Genomic DNA, 6,000 nt, shown 5'->3' with positions numbered 1-6,000 from the left:
TCCTTCAGGAATTTCCGAAGGAGATCCTCCAGGAATTTTCAAAGAAATTCCTTCTGCAATTTCCGATGGAATTCCTCCTGGAATTTCCGAAGGAATTCCTTCATAAATTTCCGAAGGAATTCCTTCAGGAATTTCCGAACGAAATCTTCCAGCAATTTCCGAAGGAATTCCTCCTGGAATTTCGGAGGCAATTCCTGCAGTAATTTCCGGTGGAATTCCTCCAGGGATTTTCAAAGGAATTTCACCTGGAATTTTCAAAGGAGTTCCTGCCGGAATTTCCGAAGGAGTTCTTTCATGAATGTCCGAGGGAATTCCACCAGGAATTTTCGAAAGAATTTCTCCAAGAATTCCTTCACGAATTTCCGAAGGAGTTCCTCCATAAATTTCAGAAGGAATTCCTCCAGGACTTTTGCGAAGGAATCGCTCAAGGATTTTCTGAAGGCATTCCTCCATGAATTTCCGAAGGAATTCCTCCAGAAATTTCAAGAAGGAATTTCTCCAGGTATTTCCGAAGGAATTACTCCAGGAATTTCCGAAGAAATTCCTTCAGGAATTCTCGAAGGACATCCTTCACGAATTCTCGAAGGAATTCCTCCAAAAATTTCCGAGGGAATTACTCCAGGATTTTCCCGAAGAATTCCTCCATGAGTTTCCGGAGGAGCTTGTCCAGGAATTTCCGTAGGAATTCCTTCAGAAATTTTCAAAGGAATTTCTCCTGGAATTTTCAAAGGATTTTCTCCTGAATTTCCGAAAGGAATTCCTCTACGAATTTCCAAAGAAATCCCTCCCGGAATTTCCAAAGAAATTTCTTATGGATTTGCTTTGAAATACCTCCAGAAATTTCCGAATGAATTCCTACAAAAATTTCCTTAGGATTTTCTCACATAATCCCCAAACGTGTTTCTGAAGGAATGTTTGAAGAAGTTTCTCAAGTTTTCGTAGGAGTTTCGCAATACATTTTTGAAGGAATCTCTTGAGGAATTTCCGAAGAAACTTCTCAAGGATCTTTCGCTGGAATTCCTTGAGGAATTTCGTATGGATTTATAAAAAAACCGAAAAAAAAATCCTCAACGAACTTATCAAACAATTTCTCACAAAATTTCCGAAGGTATTCCATAAGACATTTTAGACATATGTCAAAAAAAATTCCAAACGAACTCCTTTAACAATTTCCGAATTTTCCTTATCAAGGCATTTTTAAAGGAACTCTTCAAAGAATTTCCGAATGAGTTCCTCTAGGAAATAAAAAATCACAAAAAGCATTTCTTCAGGAATTTCCGAAATATTTTTTCAAGGAAGTTTTGAAAGATTTTTAAAGAAATTCCTTATGGAATTTCAGAAGGGATATCTCAAGAGACTTTTAGTGATTTTTTTTTTCAACATATTCGAAAGAATTGCTTCAGGAATTTGGGAAGGAATTCTCACAGAAATTTCCGGATGAATTCCTCCAAGAATTTTTGAAGGCATTCCTCAAGAAATTTTCGGAAGAATTCCTCACGAAAACTCCTAAGGAGTTCCTCAAGGAATATTCTAAATTTGTTTCAAAGAAATTCCTCAAGGAATTCCCGAAGAATCTTCTAAAGGAAATCGTAGAACAACTCTCGAAGGAATGTCTTATGGAATTTCTCAAGGAGCTGTAGAAATGAAGGAATTCCTCAAGAAATTTCTGAAGAATTTGTCAAGGAATTTCAGGTGGAATTCCTCATGGATTTTCGAAATAAATTCCTGAAATTATTTTTTAATTGATTCCTTTAAAAATTTCCGAATGCATTCCTCTAGCAACTTCCAAAGATATTCCTCCAGGAATTTCCGAAGGAATTCCTTTAGAAATTTTCAAAGATTTTTTTCCCGTAATTCCGAAGGAATTCATTAAAGCATTTTTCGAAGAAATTTCTCCAAAAATTTCATAGGGTATTCCTCAAGGAAAGGAATCTTAGTTTGATTGGAATTTTTGAAAGAATTCCCAGAGAAATTCTTAAAGTATTTTCTGGAGCTTCTCAAACGGATTTCTGGTGGAATTAAGAATGATATTTGTAAAGAATTACTGGGGAAATTCTCAAAAGAATGCATGGTGAAATTCGTAATAAAACTTCTGGAGGAATTAATGAAGAAATTTCTGAAGATTTCTGAATTACTGCAAGTTTTCCGAAGGTAATTTCTTCTGGAATATCTACATTAAAATAACCTGGAAAAATATTAAAGAAATTTCTGGATAAATTCTGGAAACTGCTGGATAAATTCAAATTCATGATGGCATTTGTTGAGAAATATCTTGAGGAATTCCTCAGGATTATAATCATATATGATTCTTCCATTGAACCATTCCTGTTAATCACCCATATTTCATACTTCACCTTTATTTTTATTTAAATGATGAAGTATTTGAACTCCTTGCTACTGCAAAGTGGTTTTCAGTGTAAGGGTGCTCGCCCCCCCCTGGCCGAAAAGCTGGCTACGCCCTTGATCGTCGTAGTGCTCTGATGACTCTGGAACTTTCAACTTGTCCCAAGTTAGACCAAAATCAAAATGGACGGTCTCACTAGCCTGTTCGCCATATCGTCCTAATCCTGATCCAACGGAATTACAAAATTCTGGAACATGGAATCGCAGGATGTGGAACTTGGAACTGTTCGGAAGTTTCGCCTCGATCCAGTAAGCTGTAAATTCTTCAAGGGAGTCTTGGTAGCCAACTTCAAGTGTTTCTTGAAGGCAAGCCTTGAAAACGGCAGCGAAACTGTCGAGTACCTATACAAAATATATAATTAGTTACAGTTAGTATGATAAATTTTAATACATTCTTACAGATCGAAACATTCCGAGCGGCCCATCAAATTCCAACATGGTTCTTTTGTCCAGTAGTTTGTGGCAATGTCTGCCAGTGAATCCATATTTGCTGTGTCGTTGACAAGAACTGACTTTTACCCACTGCTCAGCAGTTGCTGGATCGGCAGTCTCAACCGCCTTATAGACTGCATTTATTATCCCAAAAACGATATGGAGCACGGGAGGTGGAAACAGCATCACTGTTGTTTGATCGGGTGACCCACATAGCAAAGGGTATTGAACACAATTGTAAAAATTCTTTGCTCGTTTGTCGTCGGCACCATCATCTTCCCATTTTTCGTAATTGGTTCTGATTAACCCAAGCGTTCTTGGAACCATGCACTCTTGGGATAACTTCGATTTACTTGTGCAGCAATATGGACAAGGATGAGAAGAGCTGTGTCCCATGAGTCCCAGCAAAAGATTGACAATTTTAAGGTCCCCTGCCACTACTGCATCCAATTCGTTCAATTTGAGTAGTGTTGACCAAACTTTCGCAATATTGGCGTATTTCTCCGTTATGCCTGGTACAACAGCGAGCAGTAACAATTTCTTGACTCCTGTGTCCTTTCCTCCTTTTTCATTTCTTTGATTTTTTTCGACGATAGACAACGTGGTTTTGAATGATCCTCCACCACCATCCGCTCCTATCTTGAAGTATACGTCTGCTAGAGACAACGATCGCACCGTCAGAATAAACTGTATTAACGCCTTGACATCGTTACAATAAACTGCCGGTTTCGTTGACGCACATGTTTGCGGATTCTTCTTCTCTTTCTCCAAATCGAAAGAAATGCGAGTAATGGAGAAAAACTCTTTAAGCATCTGGTTCGCGTTTGTTATTTGCTGGGGTAAATTCTAGGGAACCTCGATATCCATACCCCGGAGGGCACTACTTAGTCGCAAAGTTTTTCTGGTACTCAAATCGCATATGTTTTTGATAAGAACATATCATCCATGGATAAAACTTTCGTACTGCGTGAAACTGCAGAACCCGTGACCCAGTGCAACGGTCGTCCTCTTATGTTTGCTAATGCAATAGATCCATCTGAATCACGGTTTTCCTTCAAATACGCAGCTATGACTGAATCGCCGGACCGTGGGCGGTCGCCAGTTACCATTTGCAGGAGGTTTTGCTGCCTCTCAACTCGGGTACACGAATGCCTTTTGCCCTTGGAAAGTTCGGAATAACAAATCGTGCAAAGTTTTGCTGTTCGTACCTTTTTTGAATTCTCTGACACCGAAGGCCTCCCACGTTTCTTGGAGTTGTTGATCTGATAGCCGCCGAACTGAGTCAAGGTCACACGAGCAGCCACACACACGTCACATTTACACAACATTCCACTCCTTGTAGATACACGCTGAAAGTTTTTGTACTTGTGGACTTCCACGTTTTGATTTTCATTTATAGCAAATGAGCAACGACAGCAAATTTGCTTCGGGTAATACCCGCTTCTTACGTCAATGTCCGGCAGAAACCGATTTTTTACCAAGAGCACTGTTTTTTCGGATATTTGTCTTAAATTTGATTTCTTGAGACACAAAACACAAACTTTGCTTCGATTTTCCTCGTGAGTTCTAGGAGGCGTCATTTTTACGCAGCGCGATTACAGGTTAGATTCGAGGAAATTGCTTTCCAACAGATTTATAGGACGATTGTTTATATGAACCAACGAAACAATAACAATTATGCTAGCTATCCCTGGTAAACTCTATCCAGCCTACTGCGTTTTTGACGTTCCAAAATCCCGGTTCAAAATTTTCAAAAAATGTATAATTCATCATGTGTTACCTTATAAACTAATTGATCAACTTTTCAGCGTGACTGACCATTCGGTTCGCTAGGTATGTGCTCATGAAATTTCGTCGTGGCTTCGTTCTACTACCACCTTAAGAAGGCTTAGCCATTATAATAGCTAATATAACATCCTAATTAAATTCTGAAATTCACACTGATTTTTTTTTTGTTTCTTGGCTAAATTAACGTTAATTTGAATGAAAAAAAAAACTTCAAAAAAAAAAAGTTGCTCTAGACCCCCCAACAGTTTATTTTGGTCATAGTCGCAAATGAAAGGGGAAAGTCCAAACTTGCTTCTGTCCAATTTTGAGACATGCCGATTTTTTTTTATAAAGTTATACGAAAAAGACACCGTGTGCGGTTTGAAAAGTCTCATGCAAGAGTTTGGTTCACTTTTAAATTAGGCCAATTCCGGTGGGACACCCGGAATCGGTCCCGGTACACTACTGGTAGTCACTAATGTTGTCTAGGCCTGTGTTCGTCATCTGGTGAGCACTTCACAGGCGGCGGTCTGAATTTGTCCTCCTGTCCTACCTGAATGGTTAATTAGGTCTACTATGGTGATCTTGGCGTCGTGTATTGAGCATCGTACGTATTCACGATTGAGTTGCGCGTAGCTCTACACGAGTAAAATTCAAAAAACGATATAATCACATGGAAACTCCGTGTTATCCAATTTATTAGCAAATTTGAGCAGAATATAGCGGCATTATAAATAATCGATTTAGAAGTTTTTTGACATGTGATTTTTGAGCCATGTAGATTGTTTTAATGGAACTTGAGTATTCGGATATTTTTAAATGAAATCTAATTATGAAAAGTATCAAAGATTCAACTTTATTTCGCTTGAATAAAACAAATTCACCTTTCATCAAACAATCAATCATAAAGTACATTTGTATTAAAATTCAACAATCATCCAGTTTGTTTAACTAGTACATGAACTGTTGTTTGGACATCCTTTGACGACATTTTTCGTGTGAGTTCGTGGATTTGTGAATGTATCTTATTTGCTACAAAACAGAAATTTAAACCAATAGCAATATGTTCTATCGTTGTTACATTCGTTTTTCTTAAATACACCTATCTCAACAAACTTGTCATAAATCATTTATAATACATTTTTCTTGCAGTAAAGCCAAGTCATTGAAAAGCTGTACTTACTATTAGAAATGTTTAAAGTTTAAACTTTAAACTCGACAAATATAATCCCTAAGAGCAATTTGCATTCCATTGTTATATTAACAAGTTTAAATATCATTTGGCATGGTTTGAAATATTGTTCACTTTATTTAATCTTAATCCACTTTGTTTTTTTATTAGAATCAACGAACAAAAAATGTTTTGCAGTAATTTATTTTAGCATATAAACTAACCAT

Source organism: Aedes albopictus, chromosome 2, assembly GCF_035046485.1.
Source record: "Aedes albopictus strain Foshan chromosome 2, AalbF5, whole genome shotgun sequence".
Lineage (NCBI taxonomy): Eukaryota > Metazoa > Arthropoda > Insecta > Diptera > Culicidae > Aedes > Aedes albopictus.
The sequence above is the reverse complement of the archived record's forward strand: the minus strand, read 5'-3'. Positions refer to the sequence as shown.